At 36.2% G+C, this 19,607-nt stretch overlaps 2 non-coding genes across 4 annotated transcripts; one reads left to right on the top strand and one right to left on the bottom strand.

The window, feature by feature from the left end:
- Nucleotides 1–1,064: 1,064 nt before the first annotated feature.
- LOC26530567 (uncharacterized) lies at nt 1,065–11,828 on the top strand. 3 transcript variants are annotated; one of them, XR_011416379.1, is made up of 3 exons: nt 1,065–1,503; nt 2,099–4,559; nt 5,223–6,321. It is a non-coding gene; the product is annotated as an uncharacterized protein (transcript). The 3 variants fall into 3 exon arrangements; XR_011416378.1 differs by lacking the exons at nt 2,099–4,559; nt 5,223–6,321 and adding exons at nt 9,134–11,209; nt 11,659–11,828 and having other exon boundaries at nt 1,075–1,503; XR_011416377.1 differs by lacking the exons at nt 1,065–1,503; nt 2,099–4,559; nt 5,223–6,321 and adding exons at nt 8,709–8,723; nt 9,134–11,209; nt 11,659–11,828.
- A 6,715-nt stretch (nt 11,829–18,543) lies between these two features.
- Nucleotides 18,544–19,285, bottom strand: LOC26531382 (uncharacterized). The gene is made up of 2 exons (XR_011416455.1): nt 19,155–19,285; nt 18,544–19,096 (listed from the first exon to the last, which is right to left on the bottom strand). It is a non-coding gene; the product is annotated as an uncharacterized protein (transcript).
- Between the last annotated feature and the right edge of the window lie 322 nt (nt 19,286–19,607).

The following is a 19,607-nucleotide window of genomic DNA, read 5'->3' on the forward strand; positions in this document are numbered from 1 at the left end:
CTGGGCTGATCAAGAATATATTTACTTTATGGTGTCGGAGATGCTTTCTTCTGCCTGTTACATACAAACTGATTCTGATTTGCTTCAAAATTATTTTCAAAGCTCTACATAAAAACTTAATGAATACGTTTTTAAACGATTTGGGAAATTCCACCCGCAACAGTGGTAAATTGGCGGAAAACGTTTGTCTGTAAGTTGTTTATTTATCGTCCGATCAGTTTAAAAATCATGTTCAAAGCTTTTTAACATTTATTTTATACATGCCACGGGCAATGCCGGACTATACCCGCTAGTATTCTCACATGAGGCGAATGTCTGCAAGAGCATTAAATCTTCGGCGTACCGAAGATTACTTTAGTCTATCGTTATATATGAAATCAAGTTTACAGCCACTTTTTATAAGTTTCACGATAAACGCGAGGTTAACTCTAACTTTGAGACTTGATTCTGGTTTGGCGCTACACTCAGCACATTGTATTAACAATACAAGTAGTTCTACGAACAACATTTAGAATTGACTTTCATGAAGCTACATGTACGGAATATAAATCTCCCTAACTAATTTGAATCAAGATTTCACATTTATGTAACCTGATTATGTTTAGCTAACTGAGAAAAAAAGATGTAAGAGTACCCTAGTCGGACGTTTCTAACTTTCCTAAAAAGCCAAAATTCTTGAATATTTTCGATTACACAAAAACGGGGTAATTTACTGATGATTTGAAACAAATTCGTACTTTCAAAAGACTGACAGACAGGGCCAAATCTACTCAGCATGTTGTCCAGATCAAGAGTATTTGTATTTTATTTGGGCGGACGTACCTCCTGTTAAATACAATTAAATTAATACAATATAAATTTATTAACAATTATGTAAGAAAAATAATAAAATATACAAAAGTTGTATTATATAAATTATTCTCTTCTCATGAAATCTTTCAAAAATAGTTGATTAACTAGGGAGCGTAATGGCCATATGGCCATATCTAATTCGAATTAAGCCACGTCCAATTATACCAGTTTCTGGCCGTATAAAAACGTTGTTACCGACGTTTTTTCGTGGTACATTAAAAGATTTCTAGAAATGAAAGTTCCTTTTGAAATATTACTCTTTGTAATTGTAATAAACGTTTTCATAGCCGAAAGGCACAGAAATAAAGTGAAAAGTCGTAATTCATTAGATAACCAACAAAAGCATCATCCCAATCGTCATCATGGACACAATCAGATTATGCAACGCAAGAGATTATCCGAGCAACATCCATTTAAAGGAAGGAATGGTCGTAAACAAAATAAGGCTGCTTTGCAAAATAACCAACGTAGTTTTTGGGGTTGGGTTGTAAAAGCTGCGAAAAAAGTGACGAAAGTAGTTGGCTCTGCATTTACGACAGTTGTGAATTGGTTTACACCCCTCCCAAACCCCAGACCACGCCCAAGGCCCAACCCCCCACCACCCAGGCCAGTGCCAACGACAAGACCACCAACAACGACAACGATCAGTAGGTTTGTACATATATCCATCAAATGCCAGTGAGTATTGTAAAACCAAGTCCCTTGAAAATATGTAAAAGACTATCAATGCAGAAGGAAGCATATCCGAGCCAATAATGTATATTTTTTTGATCAGCATTAATGTGGTATTATATGTGCACCATATTTAGGCATTTGAAATGTTTTAAAAATCGGAAACTATGTTCGAAAGTTATTCAAGAATGCATTTACCAAAGTGTGAAGCAAAGGGAAGTTCATGCGAATTAGTCCCTCAGTTTTAAGCCTATCGTTATGAATCTGCTTACATCCCTCTTTCTGCTTAACACAGTACATATGTCGGAACAGGCTGGATCTGACCACTATATCATATAGCTCCCATAATAACGATCGGTTAAAAATGTGGTTCTTGTATAAAACACTTTTTGTTTATCAAGATATCTTCACCATACTCAGATACAGATACAGGCATTGTAAGCAATAGGAAAGGTGCTGTCTGCAAGTGTATTAAATCTTCGGCGTGCCGAAGATAGCCTTTCTTTCTCATTTTATGTTGAAAGATGAATGCGATTTGTTTGCCCTCTTCTCTTCTTTCTTTAAAATTGGATAGTGAACCTATTTGGGACCAAGAATCATATGAAGATGATTCGATATCAAATTCAAGTCCAGAATAATAGCCGTTCGGGCGAAAAAAAATTACATGGTTTAAGTCTTATCCAATTATAAACAATAAATGTATGAAATTGAGTCGAACCAAAAAATACACCCGGAAAAAGATGAGAGATAACCCGATGTGTTTTAAATAAAGCAGACTAACATATAAGAAAAATTGTGTGATTTTCAAACCTTAAAAATATCATTTTTGCCACCTATAATAAATATCGTAGCAAAAATATTTTGGGTGAACATGAAAAACATTTACCTGTTAGCTGTTTCTTACCTGTTTAAGAATAACATTAATAGCTTGCCGAATCCTAAGCAAAAATAAATCTTGGATATGTTATGCAGTGAAGTTGCCTTTCCGGGAGTTGCTGCAATGCGAACCAGACAACCTTTAAATAAATAAAACTTATTCTCAAAAATTTCAAAAATTAGGTTAATAATTTTAATTTTATTCATTGTACATTCTTCTATCTTACTACCTTCTGGTCTCTACAATGCTGGGATTGCTCGTCGCGGTACTTGCCTGCTATTCTAAGGGTGATACAAGCTTTGGAGAATACACCGTTGGCTTTCTACAAAGCTACCCTTATTATGGTCATTATATAAGTTTTCCAATCTGCCGAACAGTTGATCCAACCTGAACTCGAGGACTGAGTTGGGATTGTTGTCAGCAACTAGAAGCGAGTGATTGCCATTGCCGCATGTGTTCTTTCTACAATATGAGGAGAGAGCTCTGCGGTCGCTGGGCTGGCAATCGCGCAGCCTCTGTCAAATGATTGCTGGCCGGGAGCGAAGCTTAGGGTACCAGGCGCTGCTTGGTTGCCGCGAACCTTTGCCTTTTGCCTTGTGCTTGTTTTTCTGCTTGAATGCGTACTTTAGGTAAACTTTACAGCCTTATTTTGGTGCATATTCTTTGCCACAGTAGTAGCAAAAGCTAGCGTACCAGGCTTCAGCAATTGCACTTCGTGTGCCTGCACCCTTAAAATCTGTATCATTTCAATGGGCCCGACGTCTGGCAATGTTTCTCCCAAGAATCTGAATCAAAAAGCCTTAAAATGATTTAGACACTGATCGAACGGTAAACAGACAACTTTCATACAACCGTTTTCCGCCAATTTACCACTGTTGCGAGTGGAATTTCCCAATTCGTTTAATCACGTATTCATTAAGTTTTTATGTAGACCTTTGAAGCAAATCGGACGAAACCGTGAATGTCCAGACTTTGCGAAAAAAGTGAAATTAATTTAATTTCCACCAAATCCTTGACCTCCATTTCCACCAAGGAGGAATGCATTTTTGGAAAAGTGTGAAGCACTCCTCAAATGAATTTGAACAAAGATCTTAAAAAAAGATCTTTAAAATTAAGGCCGAACGGGTGGTAAACATCTAAGTTTCATACAAACGTTTCTCGTTTCGATTTTTCCATACTTGCGGGTGAAATTTCCCGAAGCCCCGTCTTAACATAAACCTTCATCACATAAGGTAACTACAGTGAAAATTTCAGCTTCCCAGATCTTACGGTTTGTGCTGTGCGTTGATCACCAACCAGTCAGTCAATAAGTAAGTCAATCGGTTTTAAACAAAGAGAATATTACCGCCTAAACTCATTTAAATCAAGATTTCGCCCTTATGTAAGCTGATTATGTGTAGCCAATTAGCAAATGTATGAAACCGTCTTAAGACGTCGTCTCCTTAATATATAACCAAAGAAAGAAAAAGTAAGAGTGCCCTAGTCGGGGATTGCCGACTTCCTCATAAAGTCAAACTTTATTGGGCGGACATACCTCCTGTCACATACATTTACATAAAAGCAATATACCCTTAGTAACAGTTACATAGCAAAAATAAAATAAAAGTTTATTATATAAATTATTTTGCTTTCAAGAAATCTTTCAAAAATGTTTGTTTGACTAGGGACCGTGTTGCTCAAGTAGCCATAACTAATTCGAATTAAGCTACATCCAATTATATCAATCTCTGGCCTTATAAATCGTTTTCACACAAGTTTATTCATGTTACTGTGACAAACTTCTAGAAATGAAAGTTCCTTTTGCAATATTACTCCTTGTAATTGTAACGAACTTTTTCATAGTCGAAGGGCACAGAAATAAAGTGAAAAGTCATAATTCACCAGATGACCACCAACAGCATCATCCAAGTCGTCATCATGGACACAATCAGAATCCGATACAAAATAAGTATTCTCTGCAAAACATGCAACGTGGGTTTCTTTCATGGATAAAATCAGCAGTTAAGGTAGTTGTTAAATGGTTCAAACCGAAGCCCAGACCGACGCCCAGACCGAAGCCCAGACCGACGCGCAGACCGACGCCTAAGCCCAAACCCCCAACGACAAGACCGCCGAAACCAAAACCGATAACAACAAGGAGGCCACCGCAATTGGACAGGTTTGTATATACCAGAATATTCATGCCCCCAGAGTCTAATCCTCTGGTATATATGCTTACCGTATAAAAGCATTTACAATGTTTTAAAACTTGAAAACTAAGGAAGGAAGCGCACAGCCGGTCAGGATAACTCCTAGTCGAGATGTCCTATGTAGGGCGCTCTTCCTTGTGATACCCTTGCAGCGGGTATTATAATTATCGAAAAATCTCGAAATGTGTCACGCTTAGAAGGAGACATCTCCTACCCTATTAAGTATATATATTCCATATTTCACCATCAACAACCGAGTCGATATAGCCATGTCTGTCCTTTTGTCTCCTTCTATGCGAAATATTCTCTCAGTCTTAAAACTATCGTCATTAAAATGTTTAACATCCCTATTTCTGTCGAAAGCTGTACATATGCCGGAACCAGATGGATTGGATCACTATAGGAACGGTTGATCAAAAATAAGGCTCTTGCATGAAAGACTTTTTGTTTTTCAAGATATCATATGCATTCTCGACTTCTTAGATACAGACAAGGCATTGCCAGCATTATAAAAAGGGGCTGTCTGTTATGGTATTAAATCTTCTCATTTTCTATTGAAAGATGTTTGCATGTTCAAATTTTCTATATGCTCAACTTCTTTGACTTTTTATCTTATCTTTTTAATTGGATAGTGGACCTGCTCAGGACTCTGATTACACAGACGAAGATGTTTCGATGTCAAATAATGATTCTGCAGAATATGCGTAGCCATCTAGGCGCAAAAATACTTGCTTAAAATTTTGGATTGTAAACAATAAATTTATAAAATTTAGATGAACCGAAAATTTCATCTGTGAAAAGCAGACGGCATAACTCCATTTCCTTTAAATAAAACTAGAGTAATATTGGTTATGATTGCACATACAAATATATATAGATATAGATAACGTACCTGTTACCTGTTTTGGAATAATATTAAAGTTTGCCGCATCCTAATCAAGAATTGATCAGAAATATGTTGTGCAGTGAGCTGCCTTTGTGGAAGACGCTGTACAAGGACGTGTACAAGACAACCTTTGAATAAATAAAACTGATCACCAAATGCAAAAAAGTACATTGCACAATATGGATTGAAAGTCAATCGCATGAAACACTATAAAGCGCTTTTAACTAGTTTAGAAAAAAAATTAAACCTACCAAAAAGGTATGCGTATATTTGAACGAACAGAAACTAACTAATCAAGCTATTTTTTATAAATAACAGGTCGAAAAAGAAACTCTTCACAAATAAATTTTTCCGAATTCTTTTTGTTTTATTGTACGCTGGGATCGCTTGCCGCTGAACCGTTTCACCAAAGAAACTGTGGCCAATATATATATTCTGTGATAATGTCAGAGGCCTACCTCTTTTTTTCGATTTCAAATATGTTTAATTTTTTGCGGTAGAATCAATCCGTGCCTTCTTATCTCTACCAAGCGAAAAACCAAGGGAGTGGCGCATAGTTACTATTATGTAACTCTTAAGATATATATACAATGAAATTACTTACAATGATGATGAAGGTCGTCGGGGAAGGCCGAAGGAGCCTCTCACAGATCGGGTCAGCTAGGACCCTGGCGGCCGCGTTCGGGTGCTGCAGCAGCTTGTCGGCGCATCGGCTAAAGTATAGAACGACAAACGACAAACGACAGACAGACGGACATGGCTAGATCGACTATGCTATTGATGCTGATCAAGAATAAATATATATGTATATAATAAAATATAATAAAAGTTTATTATATAATTTATTCTCCTCTGATTAAATCTTTTAAAAATGTTTAACTATCTAGGGCGAGTGGAGCCCATGTGGCCATATCTGACTTGAATTAAGCCACATCCAATTACCACAGTTTCTGGCCTTATAAAAATGATGTTACACAAGTTTATTCGTGTTACTGTGAAATAATTCTAGAAATTAAAGTTCGTTTTGCAATATTATTCCTTGTAATTGTAACGAAAGTTTTCATAGCCGAAGGGGATTGAAATAAAGTGAAAAGTCGTAATTCACAAGATGACCACCAACAGCATCATCCCAGTCGTCATCTTGGACACAATCAGATTGCACAAAGCAAGGGTGTATCCGCGCAACATCTACTTAAAAGAAGGGATTGTCCAATACAAAATAAGGATTCTTTTCAAATTAACCAACATCGGTTCCCTTGGCTGGCTATAATATATGCAGTTGCGAGATTAGCTATAAGAGCTACCAGACTAGTCACAAAAGTTGTTAAAAAAGTGAAAATCAAGGCAAGGCCCCTTCGACCGTTAAGGCCACCGCCATACAGACCCCCAGCACCCAAGTCGATACCATATTTTACCATGTAGCTTAAATGGATATTAAAAACTAAAAAGTTTAGAAAAAAGTTGAGACTACCAAAAAAGTGTCCGTATATTTGAACCAACAGCAAGCTGTTCATTATATTTATATGTTGGTTATATTTATATCTATTTATATATATATATATATATATATATATATATATATATATATATATATATAACTGTTTGTCCTGACTGACTGACTGAATGTCTAACTGACCTATTGGTGATCAATGCACAGCCCATACCGCAAGAGCTAGGGGGCTGAAATTTTCACTGCAGTTTCCTTTTGAATGAAGGTGTGCGTCAAACCCATAAGTGTGGAAAATTCGCAAAAATCGCTTGTATGACAGTCTTTTGTTACCATTTGTTACCATTACAAACTAATTTTTGAAGATCTTTGTATCGGATGTATCGAGCTTTTCGAATAATCCAATAATACTAGGTGAAAATGGGGGACAAAGATTTTGTGGGTGAAGTTTCGCCCTCAAATACATTTCCAAAGATCTATATAAAAAATCATTTGAGACGTATCTCACTTTTCGCAGAGTCATAACTTCTTTGGTGGAACGTGCATTTTAAAGATTTTTTGATGAAGTTTTAAGTTTTGTCCGATTTGCTTCAAACTTATTTTTTAAGCTCTACATAAGAAACTAATGAATATGTGTTTCAGCGCTTTGGGAAATTCCACCCGCAACTTGGGGTAATTACTCAACTCGCCTTGCCCAATATACTTTTGGCGTGCAGATATGTTTCCTTCTATGAGTTGCAAAATATATATCGACTAACGGTTATAACCCTCCTTGCCCTCGGAAAGTACAAAACAATTTTTCTCAAAAACCTTTGCAAATGATTTTGAGGCTGATCGGACAAAACTTAAATTTTCATCAAAATCATTTGAATCGCACTTTCCCCCGAGGATGCCTTATTTTGTTTAAGGACATTTATTTAAGGACATTACAATAATAATTTCAGCTTCCCAGATCTTACGGTTTGGCTGTGCGTTATTCACCAATCAGTCAATCAGTCAGGACAAACAGTTTTCACGGCTATGAAATCTGATTATGTAAAGCTAATTAGCATACGTTTGGAACCGTCAACAGAAGTCGACTTCGTAGTATATTATTGAGGAAAGAAGCAGTAAAAGTAGCCTAGACTTTTAGAAATGTTTTTTTTTAACTAGGAAGCGTGATTCCCATATGGCCACATCTAATTGGAATTAAGCCACTTCCAATTACTCCAGTTTTGGGCTTTAAAACGTTACTGCACAAGTGTTTCCATATTAGTATAAATTACTTCTAAAAATGAAAGTCCTTTTTCAAAATATTACTCATTATAATAATAACAGCCGAAGGGCACAAAACTAAAGTAAAAAGCCTTAATTCACTATATGACCATCAAGTGCATCATCCGAATCGTCTTCATGGACACAGTCAGCTTGTACAACGCCAACCTGAGGATTCATCCGAGCAACACCTAATTGAAAGTAGCAATGGTCCAATACAGAATATTCTTTGCGAAATTAGCAACATCGGCTTTTTTAAATTTTATGTGAAATTTGGAGAAAAATTTTGAAATTGATAAGACTCAAGCCAAAGCTCTTTCGACGGCCGAGGCCCCATCGAAGACCAAGGCCACGCCCAAAGCCACGCCCAAGGCCACGACCAAGGCCAAGGCCAAAGCCACGCCCAAAGCCACACCCAAGGCCACGCCCCGGGCCAACACCAAGGCCAAGGCCTAGGCCACCGACATCCAGACCTCCACCATCCAGGCCGAGGCCATCGAAGGCAAAACCGATAAAACCAACGAAGAAGAAAACGCAACTCGATAGGTTTGTACATATATCTATCAAATACCAGCCAGTATTGTAGGACCAAACCCTTTGAAAATGTGTATATCGGAGGAGAAGAAAGCATAGCCGACTACGTAATATTTTCTTGATCAGCATCAATATGAATTTAACCTTCGAGAACTAGAGACAGCAAGTTTAGGATGTTGATGATAACGATATGATCTAGAATATTCAAGTTTCGGGAACCCCATAGTCTAAGGCTTTGGTATGTATATACGTAAGCCGTAACATTTTTTTAAAGATCGGATACACAGCTTGGTGTATAGAAGAAATTTCGGATGTAACTATCTAGTCGGTATCTCACAAGAAGGTCATTTTAATATGTTTTCTACTTCAAGATATATGCATATTACAATTTTTTATATGTTTAATTTGTTTGCCCCTTATAGTTATTTGACATTGATGGGCGAAATATTCGCAGCTGTATTTTCGACAACATCCACTGAACCTGAATCTCCTGAGGCGTTGTCAGATTCTTACTATACTGAAGAAATTGATTCGATGTCTACAGAAGAAATTGATTCGATGGCTACAGAAGAAATTGATTCGATGGCTACAGCGGAAATTGATGCGATGGCTACAGAAGAAAATGATTCGAATTCTAAAGAAGATACATAGCCATTTAGCCGAAAAAATACTGGCTGCATGTTTCGGGTTTTAAACAAGAAAGAGGTTCTTGTCGGGAGCTCCTGACTAGTGAATACCCTGAACCCTCTTATTCCAACACTAAATGCAGCTTGCGCTACGCGCTCGTAGTAATAAAGATAAATAATAAAAAAGTTCCCTTGGCAGGGTTCGCACTCGCAACTGACCGCATTCCTTGCCACCGCCTCTATTCAACAGCAACACCAATGATTGGGTCTTATTGAAAAAAAAAAAAAAACAACTTAAATGGCAGAACAGAAAACAATACAAACGCAATTGCAATGCTGCAGATAGAGTTTGAATTAGACGCGCATGAATGTGTGTAAGCTCATGTACACAGAAATTCTTGGAATTTGCACTAGCTGCCGCAAACAAGCAGGCAGTCAAAACATATAATTTTTAAGTGTTTCCTTACTGATCCTAATGAAAATTTCTACTGTATATCTCATTGAATGATAGAATATTTGTCCATTCTCAAAAAGTAAATTGCAGAAAATCGGACAAACTGAAAACTTCACTGCACTTTCCAGCGTGAATGTTTAGAATTTGCATAAAATGTGAAACACATCTTAAATGACTTTTTATATAGATGCTTGGAAATTAATGTAAGCGCGAAACTTTATCCCCCAAATTAAAGTGTGAAACACCCCTCAAATGAATTTGAGCAAAGGTCTTTAAAATTGAATTTAAGGCCGAACGGATGGAAACAAAAAAGTACCATACAAACGAATTTCCCGAAGCCTCGTCTTAACGTGAACCTTCGTTACATAAGGAAACTATGATGAACAGTTCAGCTTTCCAGCTTTTATGGTATAGGCTTTCCGTCGATCCAATCAATCAGTCAATGACTATTGAGTCAGTCCGAACAAATATTTTTATATATACAGAATAGAATTCTCAAACTTAAGTTCATTTTAATCAAAATTTTACAGTTATGTAAGCTGATTACGTATAGCTAATTAGCATATGTATGGAGCCAGCAACAAAAGTCGACGACTAAGTATATAATTGAGGAGTATCCAAGTCGGAAAAGATCGGCATGGCTATATTGACTTTATGGGGTCGGATATGCCTCCTGTTACAAAAAATGAATATACCCGTTATGACACATTTTCAATGCGTACAGGATATACGAAAAATAATGTTATATAATAAAAACATATTATATTATTTAATTTCGTCTAATGAAATCTTTTATAAATGTTTATTTAACTAGGGAGCATGATGCCCATATGGCCATATCTAATTCGAATTAAGCCACGTCCAATTACTGCAGTTTCTGGCATTATAAAAACTTTTTGCACAAGTTTTTCCGTGTTAGTTTAAAACACTTGCAGAAATGAAAGTTATATTTGGAATATTACTACTTGCAATTGTAACGAACATTTTCACAGCCGAAGGGTACGATAATGTGGAAAGTCTTAGTTCACTAGAAGACAATCAGATTGCAGATCTCCAACTCAAGGATTCATACGAGCAAGATCTATCTGACAGTAGCAATGGTCGAATACAGAACGAGGATTCATTACAAAATAAGCAACGTGGATTTTTAGGAATTTTAAAAAAAATTTGGAAAAGGATTTTGAATTTTTTTAGACCTAAGCCAAAGCCATCTCGAAGACCCAGGCAAAGGCCAAGGCCAAAACCCAAGCCAAGGCCAAAGCCAAGGCCAAGGCCACGGCCGAAGCGATCCACACCCAAACCGTAACGACCCAAGCCGACGTTAACAAACCCCAAAACTGACAAAACCAACAAAGAAACCCAGCCCGACGACAAAAAAAACCAATGAAAGCAAAAAAGAAGAAAGCAAAATAATAAAGGTTTGTACTATTTTTAAACTAGTATGTTCTTTGCAAATGTGTAATAGAATATCAGTACAGAAGAAATGATATATGACCATATAAAGACCATATGGATTTTTCACATATCTCATAGCCTTTAACCGAGAGACATCAAATTTCGAATATTGATGATGATAATATGATCCAGAATATTCAACTTTGGTCGCCCCATAGTTGATGTATATAATGGAATATATATTGATATACGACAAGCACTTTTAAAGATCTGACACTAAGTTCCGAAGTTATTCAAGAATGCATTTTCCAAAGTGCAGCTCGAAGTACTTAGAGTGCTTTTGTCGGCAGCTTGACGATTCGGTTAGGGCAACTCCAAGTCAAGCACTCGCAAGTAGAGCGAGTTTACTTAATTTTATTGAACGTTATGGATGAAAGAATTTGCTATATATTCAATTTCTTTTCCACCTTAGGAGTCGGATACACAACTGAAGAATCCACAATATTATTTTATGAATCTACTGCGGCGATGAAAATTTTTAAAGTTTGACCGAACCTAACACTACTTCAAACCTGAAAAATATCATATTTGCCATAATAAAAATTGTATCCTGGCAACTACCTTTGTGTAGCGTGAAGATGATGCTGGCTTTGTTTTTTGCAATGTTGGAGGGCTGACTTGGGATTGTTATGAGCAACTAGGAGATAGTGACTGGAATTGGCGACCGTGTTTCTTTTGCGCCCGACGTCTTGCCATGTTTATCACGAGAATCTGAACCTCTTTGCACACCGCACCAAATGTCTTAAAAGTGTTGTTGTTGTTCTTTATAAATATAACAACAGCAGGCATGTGCCAACTACCCACTGACCCATCTTTTATTATAATAAAAAAAATTATAATAATTACAAACTAAGAAGCTCTAGTCGGGGTTACTGACTTTAGTGACTCTAGCTCTAAAGGCCTTAGAGATTTGCTCAATAACACAATTGCGATATCGATGTTGATCGATTATTTGGAAACGGGTCAAGTTATCGATTATCGAAGACAAACTCGTACTGAACACAAGAAGGACCTTTCCAAATTTCAAGTTTCTAGCTCTTCTAGGCTCTGAGTCCTTTGCATTCTTAAATACATGCGGATGGGCAGACGGATCGACTCGGCTAACGATGCTGATCAATAATATATATACATAATGGGTTCGAAAATGCTTCCTTCTGCTTTGTACAAATACATTATACCCTGTTTACCCATTTTTAATGGGTTCAGGCTATAACCAGAAAGAAAGATTATCTTCGTCGAAGATAAAATTCTCTAATATAACAACGGCTGAAGTCGCTTAGGGGATTGTTGATAAGATATGGTTTTTATACAAAAACTACATTAAAACTAGAAATAATTTGTCAAGTTATTTTAAAACAAGATTTTTATTCAATAACTTAACTTAAGACCAATGTCAGCTATAAGACTAGATTGAGAATATAGACAGACCGAAGAACACGAAGCAAAAACGACAGATGAACATGTATATATAATAATGCTAAATAATAAAAATAATAATAATAAATAATGCACAATATACTTTTGGGTGTATATGAGTTGTATTTACATATCAAAGCTATTATAACCTCTACCAGAGTATAATGATAATGTCATAAAAAATGGAGGGAAAATAAAATTACAATAGCTAAAATATTGCTGCTACAATAATTTTATTAATCTTCCGTGTTTGCCGTGTTTGATCTAAATATCTTGATAAACAAAAAAGTTTTCCATACAACAACTTAATTTTCGACTGATCGTTCCTATGGTAGATATATGATATAGGGACTCGATGTTGATAAAATTTTCCATTTATTTTAGGAACATGGAAAAACTAATAAATACTGAGTTCGGTCAAAATATCTTGAACCACAACAAAATTTGCATACAAAAACGATCGGATTTTCATACTAGAACCTACTTTTCGACCAATCCTGCACACGAGCATCCCACTTTTAACCACGAATGGCAAACAACAAGAGTTGTATCTGTACAAATTAAATTATTGATTGGTGAATAGAGTTTTGTGGTGACCAGATACATGAGGCATACTCTAATACTAAGGATATGTAAGGAGTATTCGTCGTGTCAAACTCCTTTGACCATTCCTCTTTGGTGGAAACAGTGGCACAATTTCGAAAAATCATTTGAGCCGTTTTTCACGCTTTTCGCAGAATCCAAGACTCGATAGAAATGCGATTCAAAGCTTGGTTGGGTTAAGTTTGCAGTTTTGTCCGATTCACTTCAAACTTAATTCAAAGCTCTATATAAAAGCTTAATAAATACGTGTTTCAGCAATCTGGGAAACGAAAACGTTTGTATGCAAGTTATTTCGTTGTCAAATCCTTTTTAAGGCTTTTTGAGATAATTTAGTTTATACGTGCCACGGGCAAGGCCGGGTTATACCCGGCAATCATTTATATATCATATAATAATATAATTTATATATCATATAATAGTTTATAATTTAAACACATTTTAATCAAGATTTCACAGCTATGTATGCTGATCACGTAAAGCTAATTATGGAGCTAAGTATGGAGCCAGCCACAAACGTAGACTTATTAGTATATAATTGAGGCAAAGGCAAGTAAGAGTCGGGAGTTTCCGACTTACTCAAAAAAAGTCAAACTTCTGTAGTTGACACAAAATCGTACAGCACGGGTATTAAGTGGACCTACGTTTACAATACAGACAGATTGGCATAGCAATATCAACATTATGAGGTCGGACATGCCTCCTGTTACATAAAATCTATATACCCTTTTTCACTCATTTTCAATGCGTACATGATATAAGAAAAATAATTTGTATAATAAATATGTATACAATTTATTGTCGTCTCATGAAATGCTTGTTTAACTAGGGAGCATGATGCCCATATGGCCATATCTAATTCGAATTAAGCCACGTCCAATTACTGCAGTTTCTGGCATTATAAAATCTTTTTGCACAAGTTTTTCCGTGTTAGTTCAAAAGACTTGTAGAAATGAAAGTTATATTTGGAATATTACTACTTGCAATTGTAACGAACATTTTCACAGCCGAAGAGTACGATAATGTGGAAAGTCTTAATTCACTAGAAGACAATAAGATTGCAGAACTCCAACTCAAGGATTCATACGAGCAAGATCTATCTGACAGTAGCAATGGTCGAATACAGAACGAGGATTCTTTACAAAATGGGCAACATCGATTTTTAGGAATTTTAAAAAAAATTTGGAAATGGATTTCGAAGCTTTTTAGACCTAAGCCAAAGCCACCTAGAAGACCCAGTCAAAAGCCAAAGCCTAGGCCAAAGCCAAAGCCAAAGCCAAGGCCAAACCCAAAGCCAAAACCAAAGCCAAAACCAAAGCCAAACCCAAAGCCAAAGCCTAAGCCTAAGCCTAAGCCTAAGCCTAACCCTAAGCCTACGCCTAAACCTAAGCCAAAGCCCAATCCAAAGCCAAAGCCAAAGCCGCGGCCGAAGCGATCCACACCCAAACCGTAACGACCCAAGCCGACTTCAACAAACCCCAAAACTGACAAAACCAACAAAACAACAACAACAAAAACCAATGAAAGCAAAAAAGAAGAAAACAAAATAATAAAGGTTTGTACTATGTTTAAACTAGTATGTTCTTTGCAAATGTGTAATAGAATATCAGTACAGAAGAAATGATATATGACCACATAAATTTGGTATGGTATTTTCACATATATCATAGCCTTTAACCGAGAGACATCAAATTTCGAATGTTGATGATGATAATATGATCCAGAATATTCAACTTTGGTCCCCCCATAGTTGATGTATATAATGGAATATATATTGATATACGACAAGCATTTTTAAAGATCTGACACTAAGTTCCGAAGTTATTCAAGAATGCATTTTCCAAAGTGCAGCTCGAAGTACTTAGAGTGCTTTTGTCGGCAGCTTGACGATTCGGTTAGGGCAACTCCAAGTCAAGCACTCGCAAGTAGAGCGAGTTTACTTAATTTTATTGAACGTTATGGATGAAAGAATTTGCTATATATTCAATTTCTTTTCCACCTTAGGAGTCGGATACACAACTGAAGATTCCACAATACTCTGCGTGAATCTACGCGGCGATTAAAAAATTTTAAAACTTGACCGAACCTTACACTACATCAAACCTTAAAAATATCGTATTTGCCATGTATAATAAAATATTATATCTAAAATATATTGGTATATATTGAAGATATCGTACATCTTACCTGTTTGATAACTGTTTTAAAATAACATGAAAATTGTAGCGAATCCCAAACTTAAATGAACCGTGGATTATCGGTTATAATAAATATAATATAGTTTAAATTGGTATTGATATTTGGGTTAATAGTCGATACAAGAGAACACAAACCACCAATCTTTATAGAAACCGCGGACTCAAAAACTCATTCAAACGAGGAAAAAGGCTATCTTCGGCACGCCGAAGATGTAATACCCTTACCCCAACCTTTTCATAATGCTTAAATGCTTTGCCCGTATCAAAGAAGCACAGGGAAATTCATCTATGCCGAGTCTGGTCAAGATATCTTCATAAACAAAAAAGGTTTTTAATCAAAAACCTAGTTTTCGACCGATCGCTCCTATGGCAGCTATATGATATTGTGGTCTGATCCAGCTGGACCATATGTGCTGCGTGCAACAGAAAGAGGGAAAACTTTCACAAAGATAGCTTCAAATCTGAGGGACAAGTTCGCATAGAAACAGACAGATGGACATGGCTATATCGACTCGGCTGCTGATGCTGATTAAGAATATATATATACTTTATGGGGTCGGATATGTCTCCTTCTATTCTCGTTACACATTTCACGACAAAATTATAATACCATCTGCAAGGGTATAATAAAGAATAAAATTAAAGTATATATATGAAATATAAATATTAGTTAATTTATCTTGGATATATTGTCCCTCGCAGTTACCCGAATGAGAGACCTTGCAGTATGTATAAACTTACTATTTGTGAAATCAACAAATTTTAAAAATTACTTTTATGACAGGAAATCATATTGGGAAATATATTTTTACTCTCCGGATACAGGTCGTTTTTAGTCGAGAAATCAATATGTTTTATTACCTTGAAATTTGAATCAAGCGTGTCCACAGATCGTTTCCTTAAGAGGAACCATAGGGAGGTATTTTAAAAGAAATCGAAAAAATTAATTAAGCACGGCCAAAATACCCTCACAGTAACTGGAAAGCAAACAAAGTCAATTAAATGAGTGTGTGGCGAAATGGGAAGCATTTAATAAAATATTAATAAAGTAGACCTAGAAAAGAAGTTAGGAGAAGCCTTTGATGCGACCCAAACCTGGTGTATATAATGCGCCTAGCATCCTCTAGAGAATTTACGTTTGTTTAATTAGAAAGTAATGAAAGTAAATTTAATAAGTCTATGGCAATATAGAACACGCTTGGTAATATGATTATTAATCATTATTGTAGACACAAAAAAACTTAGAAACGTCTTTGGTACGACCCAACATACTCTTAGGGTTCTGCTAAAAAAAATGAGGAAAAGTGACAACAGAAACATCGAAGTCTAATTGAATTTAGATGCTACTTAGCAGAACATTTTTGGCTTTCGACTGCTTGAGAACTTATTTCTATATGTAAACAGCTCTGGCGAACCGAAAGTTTTTTCTATTATCTTTTTCTGCTTAGGGTTAAACTGATTGAAGACAACACATTGCTACATTCTATTCATGTTCATATTACAAACAGCTCAAGCTTACCAGAGTTTGTTTTTATTTGTCTAAATTTGTTTTATTTAAATTGCATCATTTGGAAATCAGAGATCAGGAGGTCGTCTGACTGTACGCTCCTGGTGATGTTTATTTCCCTTATCCCTGGTCCCAGGTCGAAACGTGTAGCTGAATCAGCACCGAATACTTGGCAACAGTTTCCCATGCCAGCGGGCCGTAGTAAGTATATCATACATGCAACATTAAGCTCAACAGAAGCGCCACAGGAAAGCCCACAGCACACTGCTATGGCCAGCAGTTTGTTGGCCAAGTCAACACGTAAGCAGAATCCCAATCTGTGCGAAAGGATTGCCGTCTGTGTGTTTGTGTGTGCTGACCTCAGTATATTTTGCGAATGTCAGAGTGAAATCCGGACATTTATCATGATTCAAATGAATTATTGAAGTATATTTCTTTGGCATTCCCTATTGGGCTATCGAAAGCCACACACACACTCACACACACGTATTTTCCCTCCCTCGTTTCCATGGAAAATGGGTTAGGTCAACTGGTCGTTGTTGGGTCACAGGACCTCTGTGATTTGTTGATTTACTTCCTTTCTGGAACTGTGCTTAAGCTTAACCCACAACAATACAGAAAATTCTCCCCCTGACTTAAGAGATATAAATTTTGTTAAAATAAATTTATGAGATGTCTGAATTGATCAGAACATGAAGTTTTCTAGTACTTAAGTTAATTTAAATTAAAGTCGATTAATTTCTTCAAACACAGCCAATATTCAACAACCTTGTCATGAGACTAAACTATTACCCTGGCCAACTGCTTTACTAATGTCTGGGACTTTGGATCGTTGTTAATGTTATTAAGAAACATACAAACTATAAAATTAACTAAACTGTTTAAGACTAATAGCTTAAAAGCCTCCCCTTCGAAGCATACGAGAGTGCAATTGACCTACAAAAAAAAATAAACAGTAAACTTCCATATATAACGGCGTGACTCTACACTCCAATAGATAGGAATGCAAATCCCTTTTTATATCCTCGTAGCTGGTTTGCAAATAGGTCCTGTGTTCCCAGATATTTTCAACGCAAACGCAGCACTTACGAGTTTCACAATTTTCACATATTCGCAAAATCATAAGACAAATGTGTACAAGAGTGTTAAATCTTCGTCGGGCCGACAATACGGTTATCTTCTCGTTTTATTTCAATTACGTATCAGCCTTGAAATTGAGAAACTGTACCTTGGTTAATATTGCCCTGCTTTTACCAGGAAACCAAAACTCCAGCCTAAAATAATTATAGAAAAGTTATGATAATGTGTATAATTCATTTCAAAGCAAAACATTTATTGAAGAACTATTTAAGCAAGAAAGACATTCATGAAAATTTCCATTTGTGACCTATTCGAGCCACATAAAATTGTGGATTGATTTGGACCGTTTTAGAGATGTATATATATGACTTATGTCCGTTCAAGATTAAGATATAGTGAGAATCATTTTATGACCGATTATTTTCCTAGCGCTGTATGATATAGAGCTTCGATGATGATAAGCCTTCACTCATATGTAAAAATAATCGTTAGACGCTTGGTGTGGAAAAGATGTATTGATAAACAAAAGAGTTTTTCATCTAACTCAATAAACAGGGTGATTAATAAAATATATTTACTGCCAATCGATTTAATAAACTTCACAATCCTTTGAAGTAAATTTAATTATTGTTTGTCAAATCAACCTTGCATCTATTCAGGTTATCATTTAAATTGGTAATAACTTTTTTCCTGCACGGTGATACGGGCGGCAAATTAGCCGTACAAAACATAGTATCTACTATTTTGATTACCATCATCGGAATTTGGGCCATCGCTGACAAGCCGCAAATGACCACACAAGAATTGATGATGGCTTCGCAGGAGATGATCAATTCTTCGATTTTTTTAATTAATATATTCAAGCCTTTTTCCAGAGGTCCCTCGCACTTGACTATATCGGACTTACTCATCTCCAAGTTTTTCTTGAAACCTACAAAGAGACTCGTTTCCATCGCTAGTGCCCCGAAGAGAGCTGTGCGTGGCTCGGTTTTAGTCTGGGATATTAATGCGGTCGAGTTGTCCAACTGCTGGCCCTCAGTTAGCCAAATCTATAAATTATTGCGCTGAATTTGTGTGAGAAAATGATATTAAAACAGAGCAACATACGCTGCAGATTCCGACGAATAGTAAAAGTGATAAGTAGCCCATTTTGCCGCGACAAGCTCTAACTTCGGATTGAATTAAATGAACCAGGAACAGATCTTAAAAGGAATGTCACTCAACCCTAACTAAACGTGTTTGGCTCAGTTATAAACCCTATAATTTAACTTTGTACACTTTTAAACGAACTAAAATCAAGCATCTAATCTACGTGTCCAATTTGTTATTCTTACATCATTTCTGTATATACAAATATTTGTCCTGACTGACATATGTGATGTAGGGTTTCAGGAAATTCCTCCCTAATCTGGGGAAAAATCGCGAAAAACATTTATATGAACCTTTTTTGTTTGCCATCCGATCAGCCTCAAACTCATTTTCAAAGTTTCATTGCTTATTGTTCAAATTCATTAGGTGGAAAAGGAGTCAAAAATTGTGTGGGTGACGTTTCGTTCACTT

This window comes from Drosophila virilis, chromosome 3 (genome assembly GCF_030788295.1).
Source record: "Drosophila virilis strain 15010-1051.87 chromosome 3, Dvir_AGI_RSII-ME, whole genome shotgun sequence".
NCBI lineage: Eukaryota > Metazoa > Arthropoda > Insecta > Diptera > Drosophilidae > Drosophila > Drosophila virilis.